The sequence below is a fragment of the Rhinolophus ferrumequinum genome, chromosome 24 (genome assembly GCF_004115265.2).
Source record: "Rhinolophus ferrumequinum isolate MPI-CBG mRhiFer1 chromosome 24, mRhiFer1_v1.p, whole genome shotgun sequence".
NCBI lineage: Eukaryota > Metazoa > Chordata > Mammalia > Chiroptera > Rhinolophidae > Rhinolophus > Rhinolophus ferrumequinum.
In genome coordinates this window covers 37,031,862-37,044,189 of record NC_046307.1, presented here as the reverse complement: position 1 = coordinate 37,044,189, position 12,328 = coordinate 37,031,862, and the positions used below count along the sequence as shown (strand labels likewise).

The 12,328-nt window shown below is 48.4% G+C and overlaps 1 protein-coding gene across 3 annotated transcripts in view; it reads right to left on the bottom strand.

Annotated features, from left to right (window-relative positions):
* KCNIP1 (potassium voltage-gated channel interacting protein 1) overlaps positions 1–12,328 on the bottom strand; it is a 285,873-nt gene that overhangs the window by 235,235 nt on the left and 38,310 nt on the right. The window lies entirely within an intron of this gene.

The following is a 12,328-nucleotide window of genomic DNA, read 5'->3' as shown; positions in this document are numbered from 1 at the left end:
AAAAGGACCAATGACAAAGGTGTGTCAGTGGGGTGGAGGAAACACTAGCGAGAGTCTGGGACTAGGGCGAGAGCAGGAGGAGTTTTACTCTCCCTCCGCCGCGAGGGGGCGCTCACCAGAACCCAGTGGACAAGGTGCGCAGACACAGGCACCTTGAAAGTGACCTCCTGTCCAGGCGACCCCAGAGAGGGAACCCGGTGAATGGGTTCCCTAACCTCCCCGTCTCCCCTGCTCTGAGCACCTGCGTCGTCTCCCCCGTTGGCTGAGAGCAGATCCTGGGACACAAATTAAGTCTCGAGCAGAGTAACCACAGCGCTTATCGTCAGGGAAGGAGGTGCTCCTTGATTCCTCAGGAGAGAAGGATTTATCGCTGTTTATTCCTTTATCCAATAACTTTCATTGGGTTTCTTTCTTATTACAAATGTAGTCCATGTTCATTGCAGAAAAATTAGAGACTACAGACCAGCAAAAAGGAGAAATTAAAAATCATTAGGAATCCCACCGTTGAGACAAAAGTGCTGTTTACAAAAATGCATTTTCTGGACTTTTTTTTTTTAATACCAACAGTGTAGACATCTTCCTATGTTGGTATGGATGACTAGCTGTCATTTTGAACGGCTCCTTTTGTATGGAGGCGCCACATGTTATTTAATAACTCCTCTTAATGGAGATGCACTTGTGTTCCACATTCTAAACGAGACGGCACCTCTGTAGCTCAGTGTTTATATCTCCCTAGGCTCAGTCTCTAGAAGTGGAATTGCTGAGGCAAAAGGTATATCCATTTAAAAAGACACTGTAACACATTCTGGCATGAGTTTAAAAAAAAAAAGAGAGCGAGAATATAATTTAAGGGTGAACATGTGGGCTTCTTGGCCAAACCTGCTTTGGAATCCTTAGTGTATCTGGGCCAATTACTTAACCTCCCTGGGCCTCAGTTTTCTCATCTGTAGAATAGGGGTGATAATAACAGTACACTTCTCCCAGGGCTGCTGTGAGGATTCAGTGAGATAGTAGCATGATGTACTTAGAAGAGAGCCTAGGTATTCCAGACAAAGTTAACTGTTATTTTTATCAAAAGTCTTCTCACGCAGGTGATACTGAGTGGCCTAAAGTTCTTTATGTTACATGCAGAAATAGGTGTTTTTTTTTTCCTTAAAGACCTTCATCGCCGGCCCAGTCATAGCACCACAGCAGAAGCGGGGAAGGCAGGTCGAACAGGGTGGAATTAACACGACCCAGGAGATCCAGGACACTTCACTGGGAATAATGAGTGTGCAGTGCTCTTTCCCACGTAGCACTTCTGCAAGCTGATTTTTATGAGGAGCTGGAGCAGAGAATCTAGGCCTTCCCTGCTGACGCCTGGATTTGAGATTTCCTATGTAGCTGACTAAAGGCGGGCCCACGCTGGTTGCAAGGTGGCCAGTTTTGTTGAGAGAACCTGCCCAAGCAGTTTTGTCTACTGGATGGAAGGATTCTCTCCCATTCTGACATGTGGCGTGGGGGCCACATCAGCCCTTGCTTCAGCCTCAAGAGTTCAGATTTAAGAGCTGTGCAGAGATGAGAAGGAGTGAGTCACATAATTGGACCAGGAAAAAGCATTCCAGGCAGAGGGAACTGCCAGTGCCTGGGCCCTGAGGGGAGAGCCGGAAGAGACAAAGCAAAGAGCCAGGCACCAGAGCAGGCTTCCTCATTGCAGACTGCACCCCTACAGGGAGCTGCATTCCAGGGTTCTCCATCCTAGACAGCACTGCAAGGATCTCTGGAAGTGGGTCCCCCCACACACTTGTTCAGGGATGTCCTTGGAGCAAATGTCCAAAAACCAGATTTCTGGATCAAAGGGTCTACATCCTTTAAATGGTAGGGGTCACTTCCTGAAGCCTCTCTTATAGCATTTTTCCTCTTTTCTTTCCCCCACCAGTGCACTTTGCTTGAGAGCCAGATTAAACTCCAAATTATGTACCTCCTGCTACTTAAATGTTTAGAGACCTGAATTTACTGAATTCACTGAATACGCCTCTGTTTAGAGACCTGAATTTAGAGACCTCAATGGCTCCTGCTTACCCACAGGAAAAGGCTCAGCTTTTTGGCTTGACATTCAAGGCTTCCTCCATCTGCCTGCAAGAGACTTCTCCCACCTTTTCTCCTGCTGCTCCCCTACACACAGTCCATTCACTTCTCCAACAGACATTGCCTGTGGGCCCAGTGTGTGCCCGGCCTTGGAAAGACCAAAAAGCTAAAAAACTGAAGGACATTAATCTGATTGGTGGGGTCCCCAGTCAATTAAACTACGGTTGGTGGGCTGGGTGGAGGCTCAGTGGCCAGCTATCCCTACACCCCACCCTCCCTTGGTCACACCTTACCTCTTAACCATGTGTGCTTTATTTTCACTGGTCCCAACATTCATGAAATTCAACACACGCATATAGGTAGGCTCTCTGCTAAGCACTGGAACCTCAAAATGGGAACGACTGGGCCCCAGTTCTGGGGCCTTTCCCGTCTCTCCCTCCAAATTCCTCTAACCCCACTGAAATTCCACCTACCCTGGGAGCCGTCCGTGACTACCCCAGCGTCCCGTCAACTTGTCTGCTCACCTCCTACAACATGTAGTCTCTGCCTTCCATTTGGCACGTGGTATGAGTTTATTGACATGTCACTATTTTTTAATAGTTCTGTGTTTCATCCCTCTAACTAGACTGAAGCTAGGAAAGGACAGGGACTACATCTTATTTGAGAACTTTGCAACCTTCTCTGTGCCTAACAGATTATGTTGCACATAGTACTTGCTAATAAATGTTGGTTTGTGGAGGATATGATCATGCCTCACCTCTGCTTAAAAAGCATTTGATAAATTCTAAATTCCTTAGCCTGGCACGCAAGACCTTTCTTTAGGATTCTACTAGACATCACCTCATCCAGGAAGTCTTCCAGGAATGCTTATCTCAGGTTGACACAGAGCCATTGCCCCATACACACACACACACACACACACACACACACACACACACACACACCCTCTGCTGTCTTCTGTCAGAGCACAGAGCAGCTGTTTTCAGGGTGGATGAGAACGTGCTCTTTGAAGGCACAGACCCCTGGGTTTTGATCCTGGCTCTGCCACATATTGACTGTGTGGCAGTTCCTTCACCTCTTTGAGCCTCAGCTTTGTCATCTAACAAAACAGGCATCACAATCACAATGGCCTCCTGTAGGGCCAGAGGGCCACGCTGTGCGAGACAGTGAGCAAATTCTGTAGCACCGTGCAGGCCTACGGAAAGCCACAGTAAAGTAGCATCATGACCACGTGATGTGTGAGTGCTCCTGACGGCAGCCCAGAGCCGGCTTTGTTCCCCTCTGAATCGCCAATACCTGTCGAAATCTGGGACATAGTAGATGCTTAATTAACGTCGGGTGGCTGGCCATGCACATTTGCCTTGAGAGAAAGTCTGATAAATAAAATTGTCTGTCATCCCAGGAAAACACCACTAAAAAGCCCCATGGCTGAGAGTAACAAGGTCTAACTCAGGACTGAATACGCCTCTGTTTGGGCCTCGATTCACGACGATCCCTGGTGTCTCTGTGCTGTTGTGCTGAGCCAACCTTAATGTCATTGTGACGGATTCACTCCAACTCATTCAGCCTCCCCTGAATTCTGCCTTTTTATCCTGATTCAAATACTGCAGATTCTCCCATTATAATTTGATTCTCTCCCTTCCTCCCAAACCAGAGCACTTTGCCCGCAGAGATATGGGCCCCTGTTGGCATTTATAGCGTCCCTACTAACCCCGCCCTGGCCACTGTGCTCAGTGCTCAGTCTAGGGAAATAACTTCAGTTCCCTTTCCACAGGGCCTATTAAAATGCCTTTCTTTTAATTGGTCCAAAACAGAAGATAAGCTAAAAAAAAAAAAAAAAAAAAAGAGCTAGCTTTTCTTTTCCATTTCAGGGTGTAGGAAGGACACGTAAGTACACCTGTGTCATGTCTGCAATGCCCCATTTGCAAAAAAAAAAAAAAAAGCCATCAGGGGACCTGCATGGGGCAGGCTGATGTGGCAGAATACTGTGGCTGGTGGTTGGGGGTGGGGCTGGTGGAGAAGGGGCGAAGCGGTTTAAGGGATCCTCCGATAGCTTTTCCTAGGCTTCTGATAGTTACACCGGAGCTTGGACCCCAAAAAAAGTAAAACTGGATAATACTGTGGATTCAAATTTGGCCATCAGCATAACTGTCCCGTAACAATGCTGTCAGATACTATACCTAGCCTCCCAGATACTCCATGCCTTTGATCATTTACTGTGCCTTAGCTACTGTCCTAAGTGCTTTCCGGATGTTCACCCCTCAAATCCTCACAACGACTCATTTCAGAAATGCATTATTTTTCCCATTTCTCAGGTGAAGATACTGAGGCACAATGAGGGTATGCAACGCAACCAAATAATCTAGCTCTAAGCACCTGACAGCCACGGCCAGCACATGTGTGTCCTTCATGGAACTGGCCTAGCACACCCTGCTCTCTGGGCTGAAGGTCCAGGGACCACAGCTTGGAGGGACCAACCTTATGGGGCCAACCACGTGGGCTTTCCATGCAGGTCACTCGCAATCATGATTGAGCAGGAGCTTTGCTCACAGCAATGGGAGGGGTGCCAGAGCCAGCCTGGCATGGGAGCTCATCTGTGGCCCCACGTGCACCCAGTTTAGGCACGGGTGCTTAGAGTCACTGGGCCAGGAGACACGTTATCCAGTCTCTGACAGACAAGAAGTAAGAGATCGCAGGGGCCTGAGACCAATACTATCCACCACAAGGTTGACCCTCAGGCACTGGCCACAGATATTGTTGCCCAAGGAGGGGTCTGCCCACCGTGTGCTTCATTCTAGTTCCCTGGCCTGACCAATCAGAAAGCAAGAAGACCCATGGGAAGCCGGGAGGCCCCACAGGAAGGCCTGCCTCCAGACTGCGGCTGCAAATCTCTCTTCTCCTGCAGTCGGAGGCAAAGCAGCTCTTCTTTGCAGTGCAGTTTGACAACATGTACTAAGGATGTTAAAAACCATTTATGCTTTTTTGGCTCCATTTCTGAGAGCCTATTCCAAGGAAACAATCAAAATTCCCTGCATAAATATGTTCTGTGCCGCCTTCTTTATAACTGGGAGAACTGGAGGTATGTAATCTTTATGTCCAAGAATTGGAGATAGTTAAGTAAACTGTACTCTAGCTACCTTCTGACCACCATGCAGACAGTAAAAATGTCATGGAGACTTTGTATTAATAAGGGAAAATAATTATTTTACAAAAATAAGTTAAAATGTAGAAGTGCATAAAACTTGATGCAATCATGGTAAATGACAAAACTGGCCGCAATATTTTGTAGGTCCTCCATCAAGAATTGGGGCTGGCCTGGAGATCAGACTGGACTAACAAAATGTGGTGGAAGTGATATGGTACAAGTGCCATGCCTGGGCTTTGAGAGGATCAGCAGCTTCTGCTTCTCCTGCTGCTCTTGGAACCATGAGAGCAGGCACATCCAGCTCACCGAGGAACACATGTTACCTTCTGTCACTCCTGCTGATAGCCGGCCAACTGCTGGACATGGGTGAGGCCATCCACCCAGGTCCGTGTGCATGAGGGAGCCCAGCCAAGATTAGCCGAGCCCTGACCAGACCAGACCAGAAGAAGCACCCAGCAGAATCATGAGATCTCCAGAGGGACAGCAGGGAGGAGGGAGGAGAGTCTGAGCGTCTAAGACAAAGTGCTGAATATTTGGAGTGTGGGAAAAGTACAGGAAGGTCCATGTAGATAAATCTTACCAATCTTATTCCTCACACACACACACACACACACACACACAGATAAATAACACCTAATGTGCTAAATTCTATGATGGAACACACCCACATGAAGGAGGGACACCTAATCCAGTTGATCCTTACTAAATATTTATTGAATTATGACTTAAATGCTCTGTGAATTTAGTCAAATCACTTTGCTCTTCTGAGCTTCAAATTCCTCTTCTGAAAAATGAGTAAATGAAAGAGTGAATTATATGACTGAAGAATAAATTAATAAATGATACTGTGGCAGTCACGGCCAGCTGACCAACAAAGTTTGATGGCATCGTGTGGTGTCCATGCTGAGAAGCAGCTTGTCATCCAGGACTACAGTTCCCAGGCTCCCTTGCAGGTGGGTGGGGCCATGTGACTAGTCCTCACAAATGGAACATGAGGTTGTCCTGAATGTCATTTCCAGGCCAAGGAGATTAAGCCTCAGGCATCTGATCATCCACATTCTTTGCACTCGCTTCCTCCATACCTATTTCAAGCTGGATAACTCTGGGGGTGACCTCAAGGCCAGAAGACAGTGGAACCACAAGATGGAAGGAGCCTGATTCCCATAGCAACCGCTTTGAGGAGAGCCATCCAGCCACAAGCATGAACACTGGACTTTCCAAGAGTGAGAAACGCATGGTTATGGGGTAAAGCCATTAAACTCTTGAGCTTGCTGCAGCAGTTAAACCATCACCTCCCTCTCAGGTGTTACATAGATTAAATGAGTGTAGTGGTTTAAGTGGTGCCCCCCACTCCCCAAATATATGTCCATGTCCAAATCCCCAGAACCTGGGATTGTGGCCTTATGAGGAAAAAGGGTTTTTGCAGTTGTAAGTAAGTTAAGGTTCTTGAGACCCTCCTCGATGACATGGGTGTATCCTAAGTCCAATGACACCTGTCTTTATGAGACAGAAGAGGAGAAGGCCATGTGGCAACAGAGGCCGAGACTGGAGTGATGTAACCACAAGCCAAGGGACACCTGGGGCCACCAGAAGCTGGAAGAGGCAGGAATGACCCCCCATTCCCTCACCCCAAGCCTTTGTAGGGAACGTGGCCCTACTAATCCCTTGATTTTGGATTCCTGGCCTCCAGAACTATGAAAGAACACATTTCTGTTGCTTTAAGCCTCCCAGTTTGTGGTGATTTGTTGCAGCGGCCCTAGAAACGAATACAGTGAGGTATGTACAAGGCTGGCACCGTGTCTGGCAGGAAGAAAACGCTCAGTGAAGAGTGACTTTAAAAAATCAGCTCTCGAGTGGCTCTCCAGTTCCCTCCTTAGAGACAGGATCTTTGGGGAGATCGGTCCTTCGAGACCAGGCACAGTTCAAATCCTATTGTTAAGTCACAGAGAAGGTTCTCATGAAGTTTATGACAGTATTTGCGCTGAGAATAAAAGTAGACTGAGCTTTGCAGGCACAATCTTATTGTTTGCGGATGACAGACCCTAGTTTCATTAACGTATAACAAAAGGTATGAAAAAGCCTTTCTCTGCAGCACCTCTTTTTGAATGTTTGCAGGAAGCAGCTACTGGGACCGGCTGCCTGCCCTGGGATAGCCCAAGTGCAAGGGTGGCTTCCCTCTGGGGTCCTGGCCCCGAGTCACTGGCTGAGGCCGTTCCGAGTCCCTCCCTAGGCTGAGGTGCAGAGGGTGTTGGCAGCCTCCCAGGACCTGTCTGAGAGAAGCAATGATATAGCAAATGGCAAGGCACCGCCGGGCAGTGGAGTGGTCAGCAGCTACGGCTCTGGTGCTATCTGACCAATAAGGTAGCTACTAGCCACACGTGGCTACTTACTTGAAATGAATCACAATGACATAAAATTAAAACTTTAGTTATCCACTCACCCTAGCCACTTTTCCAGTGCTCAGTGGCCATATGCTGCAAGTGGCTACCGGATTGTATGGCTCTGATTTGTGGAACTGGACCAGCTTCCTTCCTTCACCCTTCAGCCCCATGTTGCTAGCCCCCAGGGTACGCTGTTCACTGTGCTTCCCCAGCCATACCTTTGTCAAGGGTAAAACCTCCTGGAATCTCCTAATTTGAATGAGTCGTCTGAAGGGGAATGCTGGAAAACCGGCTTCCCAAAATGCAAAAGCCCTGATTTGCAGTGTTTGTTAGATTTCCATGGTATAAATACTCCCATCGTGGCCGATTTCCAGCTCCCAGTGGCTTAACAACTGGCTGGCAAGGGCTCCCACGCAGCTGGTGTGCACCAGCTCCAGCACACCCCAGCCCTGCCTTTTCCTGCGGGACTCGACTGGTGCAGGAGTGTCGGCCACGGCCTCTGCTGCATCTGCTTCATGAGGTGATGCAGACGCCCTTCCTGGGGTTCCACTGCCCAGGGCCACAGATTCCTCATGACTCCAGAGCAGGTTAAGCAGAAGTGGAGAGAACCACTTTGTCATCTGGGCCCCAAAGTGGCCCTGCTTACATTCTGAGTCCCACAAGCTATCTAGCTGGGAAAAGGAGTTCCCTCAGCCTCCATCTACCTCTCTCTGTGTCTCTGTGTCTCCTTCCAAGGCTCAAATCAGGCCTGGGTAGGCCTAAAAAATTGAAACCGTCTGCCATTTAACACGTCCAAGTCTCTCTCATCTCAGTCTACAGGATGTGGTCCCCAGATTGCCTCCTTATACATCCAATCTCCCCCGTACCTGTCTATTCATGAAAAAATGATACTGGGTGCAAGCGAGGGTGAGGGTGAGGGTGAGGGTGGACGTGGGACAGACCTGCTGACCAGCAGAGGGCGACTCTGAGTTCCTCTACACAAGCAAACAAGTGCCGTTGCCAAATAGCCAACAACACAGCTTCAATTAAACATATTATGGTTTACTCATATAATAGAATACGGTACAAACTTTTAAAAATGTTTTATGGTATGGGAAAATGAACACAATATTCTGTCACAATAAAAAGCAAGAGATTTCTTTCTGGTCCCTTGAGGACATGATGCCAAGTGAAATAAGCCAGACACAAAAGGACAAATACTGTCTGATGTCATTTAGATGAGGTATCCCAAGTAGTCAGACTCATAGAAACAGAAAGTAGAATGGTGGTTGCCAGGGGCTGAGAGGAAGGAAAATGAGGAGTTGTTTAGTGGGTACAGCGTTTTAGTTTTGCAATACGAAAAAGTTCCGGCGGTCCTTAGCACGACAATGTGAATATAGCTAACATTACCAAAACGTATACGTAAAAATGATTAAGGTGGTAAAAATTTTTTTTAAAAACCAGGAGATTTTTTTTCAAACCAAACAACAAACAATAAAACCCAAGATTCTCTGTTTATTCCTTCAGGCACTAGAAATGTGACAGAAAATAGGAATACTTCTTGCCCCAGATCTCAGGGAGCTTCTCATCCAGTGAGGAAACTGTTAATGGAGAAAGCACATGAACAAAGCTAAAACTGCAGAGAGAAGAAGTGCTGTAAGGAGCGTGACCTGGTCAAGGAGGCGAGGAGAGCGGCTGAGGGGACAGGAGGTGAGGCGAGGACCCCAGCACTGAGTCCCTCGGAAGGGGAGAGCTCCCGAGCAGGTGGGGACAGAGGGGGCATGCCTTATGGAGGAGGAGAAGCGTGCATCCTTTTATGAGTGTCTGGAGGGGCCCACGCCCCTCCCCTTACCAGTAATTTCCTCCGTGTGGTGGGGTTGTCACTGTGCCTTTTCCAGGGGGGAGCTTGGATGGTTTTGCAGTAAGGAAAAGGCATCAAAAGAAGACCTCACCATGCGGACAGACAGCAGTGCTCTTTATTTATTTATGTGCCTCCTGGTTTCAAGCTGCTTACAATTGTTAGCAATCTAGCAGGCTAAAATACCTTGTCACTAAGTAAGAAAAATGAGGGAAAATATAGCTAACAGAGTGGCAGGAAAAAGGAGCATGGTATCGCTTGATTCACAGGGAGCCGCCGGGTCATGCTCCTCTCCAAGCCCTGTCTGCCATTTAATCTGAACCCTGACATTTAATTGTCCTGTTTTTATACTTTGCCTTTTCAACTCTTGAAAAATCTTTCATTGTGATTTCTTCTGCCTTTTATTACGCTCTCTCCCTTACATATATCTTTTTATTTTTTCCGTTGTGCCTTTTGCAGTTTTAAAACTCCATCCTCCCTTGCCACAGGGCACGGGCCACGCTCGGTCCACCTCAGCACACTGACGTAGTCACAGCCTCCACACAGTAGGTCCGCAGATGTCTGTGAATGACTGAGGGTCGCTCCCACCCATTGCCAGTGGCACTCAGCCCGTGACACCCTCAGCAGGGCTCAGGACACGGCTGCCAGTTTGATTTATGAAACTTATTATCCCAAGTGGCATAGATATTGACTCAAAAGGGTTTAAATAAATAAGTGGATACACAATCCAGAAAAGGCCGTAGAATGAGGAGAGGGTGTTTGTCAAGCAGCTGAAGCAGATGTTATAAAGGAACGTTCAAAAACGGGGTCTAGCGGAGCCACGGCGGGGCAGGACCGGCTGTGGAATCAGCATGCGAGGTTCACATCCAGGCTCCATCACATCGCAGGCCAGGGGAGCGGCCTGGGGCAAATAACAGAAGCGAGAAGATCTCTTGTGAGGACTGCCACGAGGCGCTGGTCTCTGCTCCATGAGTTCTGAGGCCTCAGTTGGAGACCTGAAGCCTGGGGGCTGGCTCATCTTCCGGCTCTTTCACGCACGTGTCTGGTGGGAGGTGCCCGCTGTGGGCTGATTCCTGAGCTGGGGCCATCAGCTGGAACACGACATGTGTCCTCTTGGCTCCGGGGGAAGTTTCCAGGGACAGAATGCCCAGTGAAAGCCGTATCGCTCTTTCTGACTTAGCCTTAGAAATCACAGTGTCACTTCCACTGCATTTGGTCGGCAAGGCAGTTGCAAAGCCCTGCCCAGGCCGAAGGGGAGAGGCCACAGATGCCCACTCTCGAGGGAGGAGTGCTGCTGTCACACGGAATGAAGAGCATGTGGGATGGCATGCATGTTGGTGTGGCCATCTGTGGAAAATACAACCTACCACACGATGGGTCAGGCAGCTTACGTTCTCTTCTTATTTCTTGGAAAACGCTGAGGGTCTAGGTATAATTATCTCCATTCTAGAGATGGATAAACCAAGTCTCAGGGAGGCAAAGGAAATTACCTTGAGCAATTTATTGCACTTCTCGAACCTCAGTTACCCCCTCTATAAAATGGGTAGAAAAATCTCTACCTGAATGGGTTACTAGGAGACCGTAATGCTTATATATGACTTTATGGGGTTGTGGGAAGGCTGCAGTTGGGGAAGACGTGAACTCTCACCCCTGTGCTAATGGAAGCACCGCTCTTTACGGTTGTGACGTCATTATTTCCTTGCCCTCCACCTCCAACTACCAGGCCCACACAACCCTACAGCCAGCCAGCGGCCTGGACTTCCATCCACACACCCTCCAAAGCAAGGCTTGTCACAGTGTTTAGCTGGGGCTCACTGCAGTGCCGTACGAGAGCTCACCACCCCCTTCCTCGTCTGTTCCCATCATCCAAGAGGAAAGCACCTTGGCAAGAATGCTAATGTTTGTTTATAAATTTCAAATGTGTAAACTTAATTCATGTAGTTGATTATGGGCAAGTAGTCCTTTGGTCCTATTTAAAAATGGCCTGTCACTCTGTGCATCTGTCCCCTAGGGAGCAGGAGGAAGGCCTGGCATTTCCGCATTCGTTCATGGACCCCAGGAGGACTCTTCTGGCTCCTGAACAGACCAAGGACCATCCTTGGAAACCAGTCTCCTGGGGATTCATTCCAGACCCTGTCCCTCGATGTTGATCCACCTGCAAGGACGAAGGCCTAAAAAGACCGACCCCCTCCCCCTTAGCCATGGTGTCCATTAAACAGACAATATACTCTCCTGTTGATAGGATTAAATGAGTAAAGCGGTGGGGGAAGGGGGCTTACTATTGTAGGATGTGTTAAGGAAGCCTGAAAGCTGCTCTCATTTCACGGCCTGCGGGGCTGGCTGCCTCAGGGTGGCTGAGGAAGGTGTGCAGGAGGTGGTGGAATTCATTCATCAGGCCTGGCCAGGCTCCCTGGGGGTTTGGGGGGGCGAGGCACTCGTGGTGATCCCTCGGACCTCAGGTGGCAGGTGACTATATAACAGAGATGACTTTTTATATCTCAGAGTAGGACCAGGCTCAGTAGAGAGAGACAGCCTGAGCTTTGCAGTCAAAGCATGTAATCTGGCTCCCGCTCTCAGAGCAGGGTAACCATGGACCACTTAGTTACTCAAGGCATCCAAGGCTCACGTCCACTTCTTCATCTCCGCCCTGCGTGAAGTGTGGGGTAGAGGCGTCATGTCTGATACCAAGGAGAGGTCCAAAATATTGGGTTTGTTTTTAATTGGGTCTGATTTTAATCCTTACAACAACCGTTTTACAGATGAGGAAAGAGGAAGCAATCTAGAAACATGTTTTGGCCTGCAAATGCTGATACTTGTCTTATCGATAGGTATAGACCTCTGCAAAGACCCCAAACCATACTTTGACAGTTTCTAGGAGGCCACCTGACAGAGTAGGCT